This window comes from Heptranchias perlo, chromosome 25, assembly GCF_035084215.1.
Source record: "Heptranchias perlo isolate sHepPer1 chromosome 25, sHepPer1.hap1, whole genome shotgun sequence".
Classification (NCBI taxonomy): domain Eukaryota; kingdom Metazoa; phylum Chordata; class Chondrichthyes; order Hexanchiformes; family Hexanchidae; genus Heptranchias; species Heptranchias perlo.
Window position 1 is genome coordinate 30,863,951 of NC_090349.1, and position 22,144 is coordinate 30,886,094.

Sequence of the window (22,144 nt, forward strand, 5' to 3'; positions counted from 1 at the left end):
CAGGCTGCTGTCAGGAGTAAAAACACAGCTGTTGTATGGACAATTGGCAGCTCTCTGGTTCCCACCCTGCTGGCGGGATAAGTTCTCATCAATCTATTCTTGTTTGTGTAAACACACCAACTCTAGTCTACTCAGCTTAAACTAAAGGGGTTTTAAACCAACATTTTTGCTCCAGAATTGTCCAATTCAATTAGTGGACTGTTTATATCGAGCTCTCAAGCCAGCTGGTAAGAATTTGCACAGTGCGGATAGCATGAAGCCCTGACTGCAGAGAACAATGACTAACTCTCACCCACCGCCTCCCCCTCGACCCCCAAACAGGAATAAATGCAATAGCAACAGAACTGACGGCATTAGGAAGAATCCCAAAGCCCAGTGGCAGCAACAAAACCATCCTAACCAGACTTTAGATGCCAAAGCACCAAAGAGCAAGAGTGTTAGCTGCAGTTGCAGGGAAGCCATCTTTAAGGGCGAGATACAAATGGACCCACGAGAATCAGTTCACCAGTCATCAAACAAAATGGCTTCCTGCGTACTCAGCCCCTGCAGGAGATCCATCAGCTTTCACTTGTGGTGAGAAATTCATTTGAAAATTCAGCAATTCTCTACACTTCAGAAAACACAAAACAGGCTGTTATTCTTGAACTGTAGGGTACATGCAGGAGAATATTATGAACAGGAATTAGCACTTCATTTTTTGATCAATCAACCCCTCCTTCTTGCCAAGCCCCTCAAACACTTCTCATTGACTTTCAATGGCCTTCCCTGAACCCTTATTCCACAACTTTATCACTGTTTGGTCAAAACATCCCATCTGACCTCTACACTTACTCTTAATTTTAAACTTGTGTCCCCTGGTGATAGGAGTCTCCACCATAGTGAACAATTTGCGTTAATAGTTTGTCAGTTCCCTCTTAACACAAGTTAAGAGACTTTGATGTATTCACTGGGATCATAATCATCTTAGCCCAGAATTTGCTGGAGTGGGGCATCTTGCGGCCTGCCCTATTACTAAACTTGTTCCTGCACGTTTAGGTTTTAAAATTTTTGCCTGCTAACTTGCTGGAAGTGCGAGCTGATAACATCGCAGTGAGAGAAACAGGGAGTCTGGGACCTGAGTGAACAGGGCAAGCAACTGTGTACCTCTTTAATCAATGAGATTTAAGGATTGAGAAATAAACAGAGGAAGGACTGAGAAGGAGGATGAATTAGAGTGGGTGAATTCAATGTCAAATCAGGTACAGAAAGAGAAATAAAGAGAGGGAAAGAAAGATTGGATCAAGAGAGAGAGAGAAAAGAGACAGAAAGAAAAAGTAAGAAAAACATTTTTAAAATTTAACATTTGACATTTTTAAAATCTCCTAAAACAATTCACTACCTGAAAGAATGAGACTCTACACTTATAATTGTTCACTTTCTGAGCAAGAAAATTTGTTTGGCAGTCATTAACAATTATCACTTCATTAAAAGGGTACTTATGCTGTTAATTACTAGACTTAACTTTTTGCGGTAAGTTTAAGGGGCAATTAATCTGCAAATGCAGCAACTTCATAAAACTCACGGGGAGGTTAAGGGCAAGATGTCGTTTTCACAAAGCTAAAGGCAAAACGGCCAGCAACTTGTGGCGATTCGCAATTCACTGGGTGTCTCTTCCTCGTCACAAGTTGCTGGCCGATTTGTACATTAAAAATGGCGTGCGTATTTCAGACGCTGTTATTTTTTTCAGCAAAATGTGGGCTCATGAGCTGCACCACTGAGTCACACTGTGGCAATTAATGATGTGTAGACAACACCATTGGAGGCAAGGCAGTTTAATCAGGAATATCATAGAATCATACAGCACAGAAAAAGGCCATTCAGTCCATCATGCCTGTGCCAGCTCTCTTAAAGAGCTACCAATTAGTCTTACTCCCCTGGAGTTCTTTCCCCATAGCACTGCAAATTTTCCCTTTTTAAGTATATGAACAATTCCCTTTGAAAAGTAATTATTGAATCTGCTTCCACCACCCTTTCAGGCAGCGCATTCCAGATCACAACAACTCGCTGAGTAAAAAAAAATTCTCCTCATCTCCCCCCTAGCTTTTTTACCAATTATCTTAAATATGCTCGGCTATCACAAATGCTTCTCCTGTGTCACAATCTATACCCAATGTTAAACCCGAGACTCGCTCCTGAGTGAATTTCACCAGTACTTAACTGGAGACAGGAAACACTTCAGTAATTTAAAGACAGAACTCACACCGTACATCACCACATGCACATAGCGCCTGACAGCCATGCATCGTGTCGGGTAAGAAAAAGAAACAGCAGGATTCCCCAGTGACCTAGTGGATAAATAGACAGTCACAGGATCCATCCCCCAACCCGTGCTGTGTTAGCTGATAGCAGCTAGAGTTGCAGTAGAGGCACTTCAGTTGACCAGTACTGGGCGAGGGAGTGGAAAGATCATGCTCCTGGCTAGTATCCAGTGATGCTTGCTGACAGGGCGCATGTGTGGACATCGGGTGAGGGCAGGATCAGTTGCGATGGCCCCCAATGGTACAATATGCATACTCCGGCAAAGTACCAGAGAGTACCCAGCACCTGTGGAACTTGTACACTCAGCAACAGTCAGCGACTTCAGGACAGCTGTGGATGATTGGAAAGAAACAGAACAGGAAAGGGACTGAGAATGTTTTTTCTCCAATGCAATTTTTCCAATTTGCTGTTTGATTTCTGAAGGAGGAACTGGTTAAAGCAGTGGAGGAGAAGAATGGTTCTCTGTGTGTTCAGACACACGAGCCTGACTGCGGAGCTGAGAGGATAACTGCACAGATTGAGATCTCTGCCTGATTTCCTGATCCTACAAATAGTTTTGTCGGCTCCCTGTCATGTGGCCGAGCCGCCCCATGCTTGCGGACCCACAGGCCTCCAGCACACATGGCTTCGGTTACAGTGAGGCCTGGCTGGGGAGGAAACAGCAAAGGCTCTCTCGCTTTCTTGTTGCCCTGAGTCAGTCAGAGTGCGCAGGCTCTTCAACAGCTCCCAGAAAATACTTTTTTTTTTAACCACATCAAGAATTCGTCAGGATGAGAAACCTGCAGAAGTTTTGCTCAGTGCAGGAGGAGCTCGGTGCTGTGGATTATTATTCTCAGTTCGCTGCCCCTCACGCCATCCCCAAGCTCTTGTCTCCGGCCCCAAAGGGTGCAGCGGCCTGGGGCATGGCCTCCGTCAGTGTTACTCCGTGACTGGTCGCAAGGAACTGTACCCTTCTTGGCCTGTACTCAGTTAACTCAACTTAGCTGGGGTAGCAACGGTGTTGTTACAACTGGCCTCAGTTCTCCCAGGCTAGGGAGGAAAAATCAGCCAGACTTCCCGCCCTGCTGGAAAGTCTGGTGTGTGTGGACATTGACTGACTTGGCTGTGATCCCCCCCATGGTAGAATATCCTGATAATATTCATTGTCTGGGCTCACACATAAAGAATGGGCACTTTAGTGAGATAAAGTCGAATGGCTGGTACTTGGGAGACTCAGCATCATTGGGGGAAGGGGAGAGAAAATTGGTGCGAAAAATTGCACAGTGGGCAAGATAATGGCTGGAGGGGTGACATCATGACTAGAGCTCTGATGTTTTATTTGCTGCTGCTGTAAATTTATTGAAAACTTCCACTCCTTGAAATAAAGAAGTAAATGGAAAAAAATGGCTTCTATTTAAAAAGGTTTTGCTGTCCAGTTTCCAGGCAGGTGCCAATCTGACTGGGACAACCTGTGCTGTCTCACCAGTGCTCATCTGGTGGTGCAGATAGGTAAATGCACCACTGTCCATTTGTAGATTACATTAAGATCTCTCAACATTCACTGCATCTCTTATCATTTTCATTCTTTTCTACAATTTAGTTTGCTTTAATTTTGTTCTCACAAACAAAAAGATTTGAGTGCTGGGAATGGAATCAGTGCCAGTATTCAGCCCTCCCAGATCAGATACAGCACTAGTTTGATGTAGAGTAACGCTCCTTCTATACTGTCCCATCTAATACTCCCAGGTCAGGTATAGCATGGGTTAGATGCAGAGTAACACTCCTTCTATACTGTCCCATCTAATACTCCCAGGTCAGGTATAGCATGGGTTAGATGCAGAGTAACACTCCTTCTATACTGTCCCATCTAATACTCTCAGGTCAGGTATAGCATGGGTTAGATGCAGAGTAACACTCCTTCTATACTGTCCCATCTAATACTCCCAGGTCAGGTATAGCATGGGTTAGATGCAGAGTAACACTCCTTCTATACTGTCCCATCTAATACTCCCAGGTCAGGTATAGCATGGGTTAGATGCAGAGTAACACTCCTTCTATACTGTCCCAACCACAAGCCTTAATCCCAACACAGAAAAATGCATCCACTGCATCATTCCTGTAGCCTCCTGAGTGGGACAGACTTTGTTCCAAACGTTGAAATGTGTTGGTGACTTTAAGACCTTGGTTGAAACTACAGCAATTAATTTCACAGTCAACAAAGAGGGGAGCCATTCATTCCATCTGAACCGAATGCAAACAGGTTCCAGAGGTCAAAGGGCAGGTTGCTAACCTACTGCATCATCCAGTGCTAAATAAACACAGAGTTTTGTGAAGTCCGCTGATTTTGCTGTTAGTTGTTAATTTAGAAACAGTAGGTGTACCATCTGTAGTCTTCCTTATACTGAGCAATACAATCAAAGGCCAGTCACGGCACTGGGGCTGTGTCAGCTGATTGTGATTCTGTGACCATCCTCATCTTCAGCCTGACATGCAACCTACTGGTGCAACTCTCACGTTGCAGATGGCCCAATGGACTGAGGCACCGAGCACATCAATATCCAGCACACTGAGTAGCAGGGTCTATGCAGCAGGGCTGTGGGTTGAGATCCTGGGGCTGTGTACAGCCCTTGGGGGAGGAAGGGGGAGGGGACACAGTGTGGGTGGGGTCTTGGGCAAACTGAAGGAATTGTGGGGTACGGGAGGAATAGCTGATCTCCCCAGTGGCAGCTTTGAGTGCTCTTTGGTCGAGGGGCTCCATGGATGATATTGTCACTGTTGGGGGACTATAACAAGGGGACATAGATTCAAGGTAAAAGGCGGGAGGTTTAGAGGGGATTTGAGAAAGAACTTTTTCACCCAGAGGGTGGTTGGAGTCTGGAACTCACTGCCTGAAAGGGTTGTGGAGGCAGGAACCCTCACAACATTCAAGAAGCATTTGGATGAGCACTTGAAATGCCATAGCATACAAGGATACGGACCAAATGCTGGAATATGGGATTAGAGTAGACAGGGCTTGATGGCCGGCGCGGACACGATGGGCCGAAGGGCCTCTATCCGTGCTGTATAACTCTATGACTCTATGACTGTTCCAAGGTACAGAGCCTGCTAGCTGAAACTGTACCAGAATCCTCCAGAATACACATCTATACAGCTCTCTCGACCTCCCTCAGATGAAAATACCCGCACAGCTTGTCCTTCGGTCAGCTTCTCTGTTCCAGTGGGTTTGTAACTTACCAGTCCACAGCATAAAATTGAAGAACTGTATAGAAGCCATACACCAGCTGTACAGCAGCAGAAGGAAATGAACCGTTAATGGCAGTGGGTTCAAATTCGACTTTCGGACTTGGTCACATTATCGAAGCTGACACCCCAGTGAAGGGAATGCTGCATTGTCAGGAGGTCCAGATGTAAACTGGGGTCCTGTTTGCCACTTCAGGTCGATGTGAAAGATCCCACCAAACTATTTGATGTGGAGATGCCGGTGATGGACTGGGGTTGACAAATGTAAAGAATCTTACAACACCAGGTTATAGTCCAACAGTTTTATTTGAAAATCAAAAGCTTTCGGCCACCAGCGAATAAAAGTTATCTGTTTTTAATACAACGGGTCATTCTCTGTCTTTCTCTTCCTTTCGGATGTTTCTCCCTCTCTCTCTCTGTCTTTTGTTCTGGCCGTTTGTATATTCGGTGGTCCTGTAGGTAACATCTCTCTGTCTGAACACTTTGATTGCCTTGACAACGGGCAGTTGGAAAGATTATCTGTAATCACCAGGTATTGTTCTCTGACTATAAATGCGAAATGTTCAAGGAATCGCACTCACTCACCTGACAAAGGAGATAATCTCCGAAAGCTTGTGATTTTCAAATAAAACTGTTGGACTATAACCTGGTGTTGTAAGATTCTTTACATTTGTCAAACTATTTGAAGAAGAGGACGGACTATCCCGGCGTTCCAGCCAATGTTCCTTCCTCAACCACCAGCACCGAAAACAGTTTCACTGGCCTGTCGTCTCGTTGCTGTTTGTTGGATTTTGCTCCGTGCAAAATATTAGCTGCATCTGCCTCCATTCAACCCCAGTCCATCACTGGCATCTCCACATCATCCATAACAAGAGACACTGGACAAATTTGCAGGGCTACGGGAAAGGGCAGGGAAGTGGGACCAATTAGTTGGCTCTTACAAAGAGCTGGCACAGGCACGATGGGTTGAATGGCCTCCTGTGCTGTATCATCCTATGATTCTATAATCATATGTGAATATTTCTAATAGACCTGAGAAGGCGTTACATAAATATAAGTCTTCCTTTCTGTGCTGTACAGGTATGGGAGCTGTGCACTGCCAGACAAAATTGAATCATTCCTTTTTAACTGGTTGTATTTTGGCCTGATTTTGCACTAAGGTAACAGGATTGAGCGTGAGCACACTGTGGTGCAGGCAGACTAATAACGTAAGGATGGCTGTACTGAATTTTGCAATATAAGGTCAATCTCCTGATTTGCTGAGACTCCGTGCGGATGGGAAATGTGTGCAAGGACTCAGGCCTGCAAATTACTGACCGCCAGTAACGGCCATGAAGGGGCCAGCCAGCTGCATTTAAAGTGAGCATGCTAGCCCTTAAAGGAGCAGCAAACTACGTGGCAGCTTCAGAATCATAGCTGCAACAAGGGGGCAGAACCTTAAAATTAGAGCTAGGCCGTTCAGGAGTGATGTCAGGCAGCACTTCTTCACACAAAGGGTAGTGGAAATCTGGAATTCTCTTCCCCAAAAAGCTGTTGAGGCTGGGAGTCAATTGAAACTTTCCAAACAGGGGATTGACAGATTTTTGTTAGGCAAGGGTATTAAGGGTTACGGAACCAAGGCGGGTAGATGGAGTTAAGATACAGATCAGCCATGATCTAACTGAATGGCGGAACAAGCTCGAGGTGCTGAATGGCCTACTCCTGTTCCTGTGTTCCTTCCTATGTTTCTATGGAAGAAGCGGTGTAGAGAAGACCATCCCATTCAGCGATGAAGCCCTGGAAGTCCTGCTGCGGGAAGTGCAGCAAAGGAGGATGGCATGTTGAGGCAGAGGGCTACCCTCCAGCAAAGGGCGCAGCTCAAGCTGTGTGAATGGAAGTGGGAGAGTAGGTCTACATCGTCTCCAAGGTTCAGCAGAGGTTCTCAGGTATCTGAGGAAGTGCCAAGTTAGGTGCGCTCCCCTTTTTCACACTCGTTGCCTCTTTATCCATGGAAGGTGTACCACACAGGACTTGGAGCCCCTTTGCCCATTAGTCCTAAGGTCCGCATCTAGTGTCGGAAGTGGCTTTGTACCCTTATGTGTACAGGAACTGATACCGAGTGCACAAGTCACACCAGGAATGAACTGTTCCCCATCACCTAGTATGTACTGTACAAATCAGGAACTGACCTTACATGAATGAGCTGTACTTGCAGCAACTGGGACTGAATTGCTACCCTTTACCTGGTGTGTACTATACATATAGAGGAGCTAAAATTGAGACATGTGAGCTGTACAGTACCAAATGAGAGTCAATCGGTCTCTTTTACTTGGTGTGCACTGCTAAGTTTTTGACAGCTCTACGCAAACACTGAACGGACTCAGTGTCCATCTCTTTAAAACTGTATGTATTTGGTGTTAGTTTGGTGTCAGAGTTCAGAATCACTCAGGAACGAAGCATTTTCCAGGGGTCTGAAAGGGTTTTTTCCATTTCTGTCTTAGTTCTGAATCCTGTGAAGGGAAGACAGTCAGACAGTTAATTCCAGTGGGACCAGTTAGTGTAGATCAGCCAAGGCCCTGCCTTGCCTTATGATAGTGCTTTCCCAGCTGTGGAATGCTAATGTTATTATTTCTGCTGGAATTTTGACCTCAGATCTCGGCTCAGAATTTTATTACAGTTAAGCACGAGACGGTAAACAATAGCACATCAATTGCCTGCTGCTCAGCTCATTAGAACCCTAATTTTCATGTTCTCCCTATCTCTGTAACCTCCTTCAGCCCTCCGAGCACTCTGCGTTTCTCCAACTTTGGCCTCTTGTGCATCACCCACTTCCTTTGCCCCACCATTGACAGCCGTGCCTTCAGCTGTGGAGACCCTAAACTCTGGAATTCCCTCCCTAAACCTTTCCGTTGCTCCACCTGTCTCTCCTCCCTAAAGTGCTCCTTAAAACCTATCACTTCGACCAAGTGTTTGGTGACCTGTCCTAATGTCTCCTTCTTTAGCTTGGTGTCAATTTTTGTCTGATTATGCACCTGTAAAGAGCCTTGGGGCGTTTTACTATGTTAAAGGCACCATGTAAATGCAAGGTGGTGTTGTTGTTCTGTATGAAGCAGGATCCAGAGGCCTCAGGTCTGTCACTGTGAATCCCATTCAGTCAGATAGATATAAACACTCACCTTAGAGGCTTAAAGAATTACAAGAACTTGCATTTATATAGCACATCCAAAGCATTTCACATCCGGTTCATTACTTTTAGAAGTGAAGCCACTGCTATTATATAGGCAAATACAGCAACCACTTTGCACACAGCAAGGTCCCACAAATGGCAATGAGATAAATGAAAGGTTTATTTGTGTTTTTTCTATTGTATTGACTGAGGGAGGAATGTTGGCTAGGACACGAGGAAATGGGAACTTTCATATCCACCTGAACAAGTAGATGGAGCCTCAATTTAATGTTTGATCCAAAATGTGGCATCTTTGACAATGTAGCACATGTATCAATCTGAATTATGTGCTTAAATCCTGGAGTGGGGATCTTACCCAAAACTTTCTAGAGGCAAGAATACCAGCAACTGAGCCAAATTGACACCTTATCCAAGAATTGAGCACACAATCTAGGTTGACACCCCAGTGCAGTACTGAGAGAGTGTTGGATTATCGGGGATGTCATCTGTTGGGTGAGATGTTAAACCAAGGGCCTTACTACTTGTTCCTGTGGTTCATGGCAATGTTCAAAGAAGACCAGGGAGATCTTCTGGTTTAATAGCGAACACTGCTGCTTCTTGGTATGACCCTTGCCTTTGAGTCAGAAGGTTGTGGTTCATGCCCCACTCCAGGCCTTCAGCAGATAATCTAGGCTGACACTTTGGTGCAATACTGAGGGGGCGCTGTATTACTGGAGGTGGTATCTTTGGATGAGACATTAAATCGATGCGCATCTACCTGGTTATTCATCTTATTGCTGTTTCTGGTGAATGTGAAAAATCCCATCACAGTATTCAAAGAAGAGCAAGGACTTCTGCTGGCCAATATTCCTCTCTCATATACCAAAAAAACAGATTAACTAGCCATTCATCTCATTGCTATTTGTGGGATCTTGCTGTGCCAAAATGTCTGCCGTATTTGCCTTCATAACAACACCAACTGCATTTCAAAGTAATTCAATGTATGTAAAACACTCTGACATGTTTCTGAGTGCTATGTAAATGCAAGTCTTAATTATTCAGCTGACCAGAAGCTTCTCAACCCCACACTTTGTAGTTCAGGGCTCCGTCACTCAGCTCCAGTCAGGGTGCCTCAGTGATCAAGAGTCCGTGTTCACCACCACGCTGCGAGGCCAGAGTTGAACTGGTTTGTGTTTTCCTTACTCGCTTTCCAATCACATTTTTATTTTGCCTTATTTGCTCTGCTCCGGTGGGAGGGGCCATTGAACTGTGAGCCACCCATTGAGAATCACCTGGAACCATCTCACTTTCATCAGGGGACTGTACCCATCCTCCATTAAACTTATCCCCCGCCCCCATCCTGGGGATTAGGGGAGAAGAGCAGGGCTTCATTAAATGTGAATTTCTTTTGTTAGAAAAAAATCAGCACAAAATACCAATGAAAGAATGAATAATGAAGGAGTAATTACAGTGCAATCTCACCCAGGGGCCAGATACTACTGAAAGCGAGGAAACCTTTGGTTTAGGGACTAACTTCTTGGGGAAGCCCCTGAATGTAGGGCCGCAGTCTGTGGAGAACCTTTGAACAGTCATGCTCCATGGGGAAGCCCTTGTCTTTAGAGCCTCATTCTACAGGGACAGCTCTTGGTACAGATCCTTACTATGTGGTGAAGCTCCAGTGTCTAGGGATTCCCTTCCAATGGAGGCGCTGTTATCAGGGTCTCAGTTCGCAGGGAAGACCCTGTGTCGAGAGCCTCAGTCCAGGGCAAACTGTGACCAGAAAAATACTTAACCCCCTCAGACAGCTCTCATTTACAGTGGGACTGGTTCATGTGCACACAAAGAAATGCTCTGATGGCTGGATTCCATTTTACTGAGCTCCAGTCCAAACTGTGGAAAGCAACCCAATCGCAAAAGTCCAAACCCAGTCAGATATTGTGTGGACCATCAGAGGGGATGTGGGACACGTCAGAGCTCCATCCTGGATAGGAACTCCTGATGGAGGAGTTCACACTACAGCACCGAGCGCTGAGAGGCAGAGAGCTGTGTTTCAGTCATTCCCAGCAAGGCCAGTTTATCTCCTTATTTGCAGGATAATTAGGACAGGAGATGCGGAAAAGGATTTCATTAAGGGATATAATATCAACAAAAGCAGAGCATCCTCCCAATAATCTAGCCCTACATAGCTCCCCTGATGACGTGAAATAGGATCATAGGTTGAAGGAGTAGAGTTAACGACAGTTTGATTAAAGAATCAGAGGCGGTGAGTTGCAGATTATTTGACTCACACTTAACCTCATTCGTTCAATGGGCTCTCTGCTGTTGAAGCTCTATCTAGTGGCAACACATAGTAATTACAAATGAGCTCCAAGGGAGAAATTCCAAGGGAGAAATCACACTGTCTGATATTAGACAGCAACATATAAAGTGGTTAAAACAACTGACAGAGGGATTTCATACAAATACCTTAAGGCATTCACATGCTAATATTTTTAATATTGTATAGTGTAACTCCACCCCACTGTAATTGTTCTAGGATTGTAGCTCCTATGTTGAAGGTGCAGAGGGTCGGGGGAAATGGGTGTGGGGAGTAAAACAAGCACAGAAGGTTCCAGAAGTGCGCAGGGTTTGCTACCAGAGGCAGGCATGGGTACCGTGGTGGTAAACCTATTGTTTGTTTATGGGCCTGAAGAGCAGGGTCACAGACATCTTTAAATTAAAAGGCAACACTGTTTCTATTTAAACGGCACTAATTCATGAAAATAAGTTGTAACAATTTCTTTTTCATCTGGGGAGTGTGAAGACTCCAGCGCCTTTTTATCACTGTGACACTTTACTTTGATGCGATTCACGCTATCAGGTCATGCATTTGGAAATAATCAAAATGAAGATCTGCCAAACACTTTTTTTTCCCCCACAAAGGCAGTACTGTACCCCTTTAACACACTGTCTCCACGACAGAGCAGAAATCCATTGTGATCATTTATTTCAGCAAAATAAAGCAGGTTTAAAGGAGATGGTGTGTGGAGGTTTGTGATTACCGTGGGCCCCTTTCATTAGATCGCAGTGTCGCACTGCAGCAGTGAGGAGCTCTGCCTGCTCTGTCAGTATTTCTTTCATTGCCGCGTAGGACTGAAGTTAAAACAAAAAGCTTTTCTGTTTGATCATGGGTAAAATTTGTTCACAAAAATCTCACTTTAAAAATTCCTGTCAGGTTGGGTGTTTGAGTATTTGTGCAGCTCAGCCAGCACCTTATGTGTACAAGTGTGTATATGTCTATGCATGTGTGTGTCTATGCCTGTGTGTGTGTCTATGTCTGTGTCTGTATATATGTCTGTGTGTGTGTATGTATCTGTGTGTGTCTATATTGTATGTCTGTGTGCATGTATTTGTATGCCTGTGTGTATATGTCTGTGTGTGTGGTCTATGTCTGTGTGCATATGTTTGTGTGTGTATGTGTATGTCTTGTGTATGTCTGTATATGTCTGTATGTGTGCATATATGTCTGTGTGTGTATGTGTGTGTCTGTATTTGTATATCTGTGTGTATGTTTGTGTATGCCTGTGTGTATGTGTCTGTGTGTGTTTGTGTGGTCTATGTGTGTATATATGTGTATGTCTGTGTGCGTATGTTTGTGTGTATATGTGTATATCTTGTATATGTCTGTATGTGTGTCTGTGTGTGTGTGGTCTATGTCTGTGTGTATATATATGTATGTCTGTGTGCATATGTATGTGTATGTCTTGTATATGTCTGTGTGTGTGTGTGTCTGTGTGTGTGGTCTGTGTCTGTGTATGTATATATATATATATACATGTGTTTGTAGGTGGCACCCCCTGCTGGAGTCCCCAGCCTCACACTACGGGCTCTGGTTTTAACAGCAAGTAAGGCAGGTGATTTGACGCAGCAAAACATCTTAGAACAAATCGCATGAATTCCAATACATACTGCATGTAGCACAATTTTTTTATTTGCTCTTGAAATGTGGCCCGAGGCTGGCCAGGCCATATTTATTGCTCCTCCCTAGATACCTTATGAAGGTGGAGGTGGGCCTTCTCCTTGAACTGTTGCAGTCCTTGTCATAGTGCTCCCACAATGGAGTTAGGTAGGGAATTCCAGGATTCTGACCCTGCTTTTCCTGCGCTGCTCAACTTACTTCTGACTGGAAAAACCTACGTGCTAAGGATCGGGGGAGGGGGGTTGACAGTGAGAGTGGGAAGGAAAGCGGGAGGGGGGTTATAAGATTCTAAACTAATGGGAAGCAGGTGCAGTGAGATTAGACACTGCAATACCCATGAGAAGGAGTGGATTAGGCACAAAATGGAGGAAGGCTTAGACATTGAGAGAGTTAGATACTTGTGAGAGTAGGGACATGAGTTGGATGCCTGTGAGAGTGGGGACAGGAGTAAAAAAAAGAAAGAACTTGCATTTATATAGCATCTTTCATGACCTCAGGATGACCCAAAGTGCTTTACAGCTAATGAAGTGCTTTTGAAGTGTAGTTAATGTAGGAAATACGGCAGCCAGTTTGCGCACAGCAAGGTCCCAGCAACAGCAATGTGATAAAGACCAGACATGCTGTTTTTTAGTGATGTTGGTTGAGGGATAAATATTGGTCAGGACACCGGGGAGAGCTCCCTTGTTCTTTGAAATAGTGCCATGGGATATTTTACGCCCATCAGAGAGTGCCTCAATTTAACATCTCATCCGAAAGATGGCATCTTCGACAGTGCAGCACTCCCTCAGTACTGCACTGAATTATCAGCCTGGATTAACTGCTCAAGTCTCTGGAGTGGGGATTGAACCAACAACCTTCTAACTTAGAGTCAAAAGAGCGACCAACTGAGCCATGGCCGTGAGAGTGGGGACAGGAGTTATTTGCCTGTGAGAGTGGGGACAGGAGTTATTTGCCTGTGAGAGTGGGGACAGGAGTTATTTGCCTGTGAGAGTGGGGACAGGAGTTAGATGCCTGTGAGAGTGGGGACAGGAGTTATTTGCCTGTGAGAGTGGGGACAGGAGTTATTTGCCTGTGAGAGTGGGGACAGGAGTTATTTGCCTGTGAGAGTGGGGACAGGAGTTATTTACCTGTGAGAGTGGGGACAGGAATTAGATGCCTGTGAGAGTGGGGACAGGAGTTATTTACCTGTGAGAGTGGGGACAGGAGTTATTTGCCTGTGAGAGTGGGGACAGGTGTTATTTGCCTGTGAGAGTGGGGACAGGAGTTATTTGCCTGTGAGAGTGGGGACAGGAGTTATTTGCCTGTGAGAGTGGGGACAGGAGTTAGATGCCTGTGAGAGTGGGGACAGGAGTTAGATGCCTGTGAGAGTGGGGACAGGAGTTATTTGCCTGTGAGAGTGGGGACAGGAGTTAGATGCCTGTGAGAGTGGGGACAGGAGTTATTTGCCTGTGAGAGTGGGGACAGGAGTTATTTGCCTGTGAGAGTGGGGACAGGAGTTATTTACCTGTGAGAGTGGGGACAGGAGTTATTTGCCTGTGAGAGTGGGGACAGGTGTTATTTGCCTGTGAGAGTGGGGACAGGAGTTATTTGCCTGTGAGAGTGGGGACAGGAATTATTTGCCTGTGAGAGTGGGGACAGGAGTTAGATGCCTGTGAGAGTGGGGACAGGAGTTATTTGCCTGTGAGAGTGGGGACAGGAATTATTTGCCTGTGAGAGTGGGGACAGGAGTTATTTGCCTGTGAGAGTGGGGACAGGAGTTAGATGCCTGTGAGAGTGGGGACAGGAATTAGATGCCTGTGAGAGTGGGGACAGGAGTTATTTGCCTGTGAGAGTGGGGACAGGAGTTAGATGCCTGTGAGAGTGGGGACAGGAATTAGATGCCTGTGAGAGTGGGGACAGGAGTTATTTGCCTGTGAGAGTGGGGACAGGAGTTAGATGCCTGTGAGAGTGGGGACAGGAGTTATTTGCCTGTGAGAGTGGGGACAGGAGTTATTTGCCTGTGAGAGTGGGGACAGGAGTTATTTGCCTGTGAGAGTGGGGACAGGAGTTATTTACCTGTGAGAGTGGGGACAGGAGTTATTTGCCTGTGAGAGTGGGGACAGGAGTTATTTGCCTGTGAGAGTGGGGACAGGAGTTATTTGCCTGTGAGAGTGGGGACAGGAGTTATTTACCTGTGAGAGTGGGGACAGGAGTTATTTGCCTGTGAGAGTGGGGACAGGAGTTATTTGCCTGTGAGAGTGGGGACAGGAGTTAGATGCCTGTGAGAGTGGGGACAGGAATTAGATGCCTGTGAGAGTGGGGACAGGAGTTATTTGCCTGTGAGAGTGGGGACAGGAGTTATTTGCCTGTGAGAGTGGGGACAGGAGTTATTTGCCTGTGAGAGTGGGGACAGGAGTTATTTGCCTGTGAGAGTGGGGACAGGAGTTATTTGCCTGTGAGAGTGGGGACAGGAGTTAGATGCCTGTGAGAGTGGGGACAGGAGTTATTTGCCTGTGAGAGTGGGGACAGGAGTTATTTGCCTGTGAGAGTGGGGACAGGAGTTATTTGCCTGTGAGAGTGGGGACAGGAGTTATTTGCCTGTGAGAGTGGGGACAGGAGTTATTTGCCTGTGAGAGTGGGGACAGGAGTTAGATGCCTGTGAGAGTGGGGACAGGAGTTATTTGCCTGTGAGAGTGGGGACAGGAGTTATTTGCCTGTGAGAGTGGGGACAGGAATTAGATGCCTGTGAGAGTGGGGACAGGAGTTATTTGCCTGTGAGAGTGGGGACAGGAGTTATTTGCCTGTGAGAGTGGGGACAGGAATTAGATGCCTGTGAGAGTGGGGACAGGAGTTATTTGCCTGTGAGAGTGGGGACAGGAGTTATTTGCCTGTGAGAGTGGGGACAGGAGTTATTTGCCTGTGAGAGTGGGGACAGGAATTAGATGCCTGTGAGAGTGGGGACAGGAGTTATTTGCCTGTGAGAGTGGGGACAGGAGTTAGATGCCTGTGAGAGTGGGGACAGGAGTTATTTGCCTGTGAGAGTGGGGACAGGAGTTAGATGCCTGTGAGAGTGGGGACAGGAGTTAGATGCCTGTGAGAGTGGGGACAGGAGTTATTTGCCTGTGAGAGTGGGGACAGGAGTTAGATGCCTGTGAGAGTGGGGACAGGAATTAGATGCCTGTGAGAGTGGGGACAGGAGTTATTTGCCTGTGAGAGTGGGGACAGGAGTTATTTGCCTGTGAGAGTGGGGACAGGAGTTAGATGCCTGTGAGAGTGGGGACAGGAGTTATTTGCCTGTGAGAGTGGGGACAGGAGTTATTTGCCTGTGAGAGTGGGGACAGGAGTTATTTGCCTGTGAGAGTGGGGACAGGAGTTAGATGCCTGTGAGAGTGGGGACAGGAGTTATTTGCCTGTGAGAGTGGGGACAGGAGTTATTTGCCTGTGAGAGTGGGGACAGGAGTTATTTGCCTGTGAGAGTGGGGACAGGAGTTATTTGCCTGTGAGAGTGGGGACAGGAGTTATTTGCCTGTGAGAGTGGGGACAGGAGTTATTTGCCTGTGAGAGTGGGGACAGGAGTTATTTGCCTGTGAGAGTGGGGACAGGAGTTATTTGCCTGTGAGAGTGGGGACAGGAGTTAGATGCCTGTGAGAGTGGGGACAGGAGTTATTTGCCTGTGAGAGTGGGGACAGGAGTTATTTGCCTGTGAGAGTGGGGACAGGAATTAGATGCCTGTGAGAGTGGGGACAGGAGTTATTTGCCTGTGAGAGTGGGGACAGGAATTAGATGCCTGTGAGAGTGGGGACAGGAGTTATTTGCCTGTGAGAGTGGGGACAGGAGTTATTTGCCTGTGAGAGTGGGGACAGGAGTTATTTGCCTGTGAGAGTGGGGACAGGAATTAGATGCCTGTGAGAGTGGGGACAGGAGTTATTTGCCTGTGAGAGTGGGGACAGGAGTTATTTACCTGTGAGAGTGGGGACAGGAGTTAGATGCCTGTGAGAGTAGGGACAGGAGTTATTTGCCTGTGAGAGTGGGGACAGGAGTTAGATGCCTGTGAGAGTGGGGACAGGAGTTATTTGCCTGTGAGAGTGGGGACAGGAGTTAGATGCCTGTGAGAGTGGGGACAGGAATTAGATGCCTGTGAGAGTGGGGACAGGAATTAGATGCCTGTGAGAGTGGGGACAGGAATTAGATGCCTGTGAGAGTGGGGACAGGAGTTATTTGCCTGTGAGAGTGGGGACAGGAGTTATTTGCCTGTGAGAGTGGGGACAGGAATTAGATGCCTGTGAGAGTGGGGACAGGAATTAGATGCCTGTGAGAGTGGGGACAGGAATTAGATGCCTGTGAGAGTGGGGACAGGAATTATTTGCCTGTGAGAGTGTTGGGTATTTAGATGCCTTTGAAAGCAGGGTGGGGGGAGGGGGGTGGTGAGGAGCCCGTCAGATGAGAGTTCACGTGTTGTGTTATTTTTTTAAGTCCTGTTTCTTTAATGATCATTGCTATTTGCCGTCTGTAGCCGAACTGAATTTTAAAAAATCTTCAGCCGTGAGGCACATATTCTAGCTATGGGCAGCTAGGACCCTCCGATAGCTCAGAACCAAAAAGCCTAATGAATTAATTTAGAGCAATTTGTCAGCAGGTGGAGAAAAAAAATAGGTGATAGAAACAGAGAGTTGAAAGTGTTGGCAAACTTCAAGGGCGTTTTCACATTTGCATGTGTCTTCAAACCAAAAAAAGGATCAGTTTGTTTCTAAAGGATTGCATAATCCATCCGAAAAGAAAATCAAACGGGCTCGGAGAGCGATGCTGGGGGATGTTTAAAGTGTTGAACCTGGTGTCCACATAGGGAGCCACCACCGTCCAACGCCCAAAGCACCATGCCATTCAGGGCAAAGATTTGCTGAGGTATTTGATTTATCTGAAGATGATAGAGTTTTGTCGGATTTCTATGGAATTTGCATATTGGATGGGGGTGGGGGGGGAAACAGAGGCCTAGATTTGAAACCTTACAAAAATATGTATTAAAATGCAGGAGGACACAACAGGGCGATGATTGACAGCCTGCACCAGTCACATCGGCAAAGCTGCAAATCAAACAGACTCTCAGCTGAGTCCTAAAGAGGCACCGGCTTCACGACCTTCGTTTGTTGCCAGTCGCAGGACACGGATATAAAACCCATTACTGCATGACATCTCACAACCCTGGGTATCAAAGATTTGACCAAATGCTTTTTCATGAAGGCTATGCTCCTTTAATGAGATTTAAATAAGTTTCACTGACTCCAGCACCCTGCATTGACTACTATTAATTGGGGGGGCCCCCCACACTCTAGCAGTTTAACCGGGCTGGCTGGCTTTGTACAAATCCAGTAAATTGGGCCCTGTTAAAGGCCCACTATCTTCAGCAAAATGTGGTAAACAGTCTCTTTTGGTCATTTAGAAACACACACCTTGATGACATGAATTAATGTAATGCATCCTCACATCACATGAGCTCCTGCTGAAGCCTCCGATGCGACAAATCTTTCCCATCAGCACCCGAAGGCATTGCCCCTTTAAAGGGCCAAGGGGTGTTAATTAATGTGATTGGATAAAGGAAATGTCTCTGTTCTGCTGGAGTGTCCCCTTTAATAGGTTGTGTGCTTGCAAGTGAACAAAAATGTTTGCCATTTTCTATTGAAGACAGTGGCTCTGTAAACAGAACCCAATTTACTGGATTTGAGCACGGCCAGCCAACTGGTTAGGCTGCTACACTGGGGCCTATATTTAACAGCAGAGTGTGTGCAGGGTGCTGATAGTCAGATTTATTCCAGGTTCATTAAAGGAGAACACTCTTCATGAAATAGTGTTTGGCCAATCCTTTTAATAAGTTTATATTGTTTTAGGGAATTGGCAGTGGAACTTGTTCTTATTCAGTTGAAAAGCCTCAATGAAAAGGCCAATCACCAATGTGAAGGACACACTACCAAGGTTGGAGAGAAGATAAAAGTAAATCAAGAACAAGAAGGTGACACCAAGCTTGCATATTAAAAGCCTGTAGGTTGTAGGAGGAAAGGAAGACTGAGTCCCACAGCTTTGAGGTCCTGAGAAGAATGAGTTATGCAGGCAATGCTGATTTTGCTGTCAACAGACTTGATCCATGAGGACTTCCCTCTCGCAGTAACAGGAGACTGAGGCTGGAAGGCAGAGGATTGGAACTTTAGCGATCTTGCACTGAAAATTTGCTCTAAAATGCTTTCACAGGATTGCTCTTAATGCCTAGGGTGCCCCTGATGCGAACACTCTTAAGTGGATCTGGGAGAGTTCTGTGGTGTTATTTTTGAGTCTGTATTTTGCTGATCGTGATTTCACTGTTATTGTTGTTTTACTCGACTGGCTTACCGCAGGACCTGTTCAGTGCATGAGCAGATAGCACCACCCAATGGACACTTGCTGCAATTGTTCTTGACATAAGGAAGAGGTCAGACTGGCAAATATAGCCACAGCAATCAAAGGCATGGCATACCCATTCAAGCCAACCTGGAGAACTAGCAAAAGCTGACCAACAGCTTCAAAAAGGCCCTGATCTCAAGAATGGCTCTGTTTGTAGGGCAATGATATGTAAAAACAAATATTACCTGGGCTTGAGTTCTAATGGTTCTTTTGTTATCGATTAAAATTCATTGAAAATGTGAGAAGTTCATTAATGCTGCACATCTCGAGGTACAGGAAATATTGGCCCGGATTTTGCGCTGAGCAGTGAATGAACGGTGCCCACCGCTCGTTTGATTTAAACTTACCCACAAACTATCCATGGCCTTTTGGGCACGAACTTCCTACAATGGGGAGTCGAGAAAAGTGTAGCGTTCTCTCCCAGGCATCTCTGAGCTGTATAAGCGGGGCGAGGAACTGCCTGTCCCCTCAACCAATCAGATTGCCACATCGTTAACCAGCCGCGTAGTGTGAGAACCAGGAAGTGCAAGCTACAACAGTAAATTCAATGTAAAATCAGTTAGAGAAAGTGAAATAAAGAGCTGTTAAGAAATATTCAATTAAAAGACAGATAAAAGAGACAGAACGAAAAAGTAAAAAATTAAAATTCAAAATTTTTTTTTATAAATGTCCAACAATTAAAATCATAAATTTTCAGTGATTGGCAGCCATTAAGACTTACCACGCCATTAAAAGTTAGCTTAGATCTAAAAAGCTGAATGTACCTTTTTCTGTGTAGATTAATTCATTTCCAGATGGGCAGGAGAGCAACTTCACGCTGGTCCATTCATTCCAATGGTGAATCAGCCGGCGAGATCTCCTTTCCCCTGCAGCTTTCGGAGGAGCAGGGAATCTGGTAGAGCAACTTCTGGATTTCCGCGTTTGACTGCGCATGTGAGCTTGCTGGAAGTTGCTCTTCCATTTGCCCTGAAATAATGGTGAGCGTTGTCAGCATCGCCATTATTTTCAGAGCAAATTCTCGGTCATTAAGTTTTATTTTAAAAAAAAAGACTTGTGGTCTTGGTTCGTCATTTAGAAAGGTCGGCACAGCCCATTCAAAACATGTACTGTCTGATCCAAAAATGAAAGCTAGATACCCAGGCCAGAGCTAAATAAAGTGTGTCTCGGAAACAGAGTAAAAACTCCATGAGAAAACAAATAGTCTGAACAAGTAGTTGCTCTAGCAACAAACAACATAACATAAGAACTTAAGAAATAGGAGCAGAAGTAAACCATACGGCCCCTCGAGCCTGCTCCAACATTCAATAAGATCATGGGTGATCTTCTACCTCAACTCCACTTTCCCACCCTATCCCCATATCCCTTAATTTTCCCTTAGAGTCCAAATATCCATCGATCTCAGTCTTGAATATACTCAACCATCCGAATCCCTTTATTAGTTTGCACCCTGTAACTTACTCCTAGGAATAGAAGCTGAAGCGATGTCAATATTTTATTGTGAAATTGTTATTAATATTACATTACTATATAGCATACTTTGGAGTTGTGAGTTACGTTAATTATTTAACATACACTGCCTGCATTTGCTTCCTGGGGCTAGCATTATACCTTCAGGCTTCACTCCCAACTCCTCATGGGTTTGATAAATTTATTGAAAAGGGAGCTTGTTTACAAAAACTGTCACTACATCACAAGAAGATATCACAGTAGGAATGTTGTCACAGCACTGGCGAGTGATCAGACCCTGGAGGCATGGAGCTCTCTAGCTGTGGTGACACTGGAATCTGAGGACCCCACCATTTTTCAACAATGCTTGATACAAAATTTGAAACCACCACATAAACTTCTGGAAGGTCAGATGATTTGAATGCCCGCCAATCAATCGCCTCTGGAAAGATCAAGTTTCCTCAGAGTCTGTCACAGTCACAATGACAGGCGTAGCCATTGTTTCCAGTCTGGAGCTACTGGGTGCGACTTTTGTCCTGCTGCCACCCTGTTTACACTCAAAAATGAGGCGGTAGTGGAACCAAAATGGAACGGCTGCTAGTCCGCCGACTTTCTGCTGCTTTGTTTTAATTTTTGGGCACACTTGAATCCTGTCAGCCAGAGTTCCCATTGGAAATGGGGTTGTTGGGGGCTGCCTGATGCAATGAGGGGTCAAGTGATGTCACTTAGTCCCTGATGCCAACCGTTGACAGTACAAGTCGGGAGGTGCCGTTTCCAGAGATGCTCAAAGGGATACTTAAAGAGGTGTTTAAGATGAATAAAGGAGTTGATAGGGTCGATAGAGAGAAACTATTTCCTCTGGTGGGGGAGTCCAGAACAAGGGGGCATAACCTTAAAATTAGAGCTAGGCCATTCAAGGATGATGACACAAAAGATCGGAAATCTGGAACTCTCTCCCCAAAAAAGCTGTTGAGGATAGGTCAATTGAAAATGTCAAAATTGAGATTGATAGATTTTTGTTAGGCAATGATATTAAGGGTTACGGAACCAAGGCGGGTAGATAGAGTTAAGATACAGATCAGCCATGATCTAATTGAATGGCGGAACAGGCTCGAGGGGCTGAATGGCCTACTCCTGTTCCAATGTTCCTATGACCTCTGAACTGTAAAACTGAACAGAACTATTGGAGACATTTTAGTGGAAGTCACTTGTGGGTTTTCCACCTTAATGGATTTGAAAGCTCTTATAATTGCTTCTGTAGGTTTTGCACTTATATTGCCTGTTGGTCCACAGTGTTACTTCTTTCTCTTCCTGATGAAAAAATACACCTCCCCTTTAAACTGCTGTTGCAGGCCCTTGGCAAGCAGCCACACTGCCTGATTTCCCACATCCAAATTGGCAAGCTGCCTTTTAGGAGCAGTCTTTATACTGGCAGCTCAATAGCCCATCAGTTGTACTGCTGACGTGTTGTTGTTGTTGCACTGACTAAACATTAATACCTCCCTGAGAAAGAGATTGAAGAGACACCTGTTTCAGGTGGGACAGGAACAAACCATCTCCCAACAGGTAAATTGCATCAAACACAGACAAAGCTGAAACCGAGTGGCTGATTGTGGCCAACTGCACTCATTAATAATCCCAGTAAAGCAGTAAAGTTATTTCTACGTACT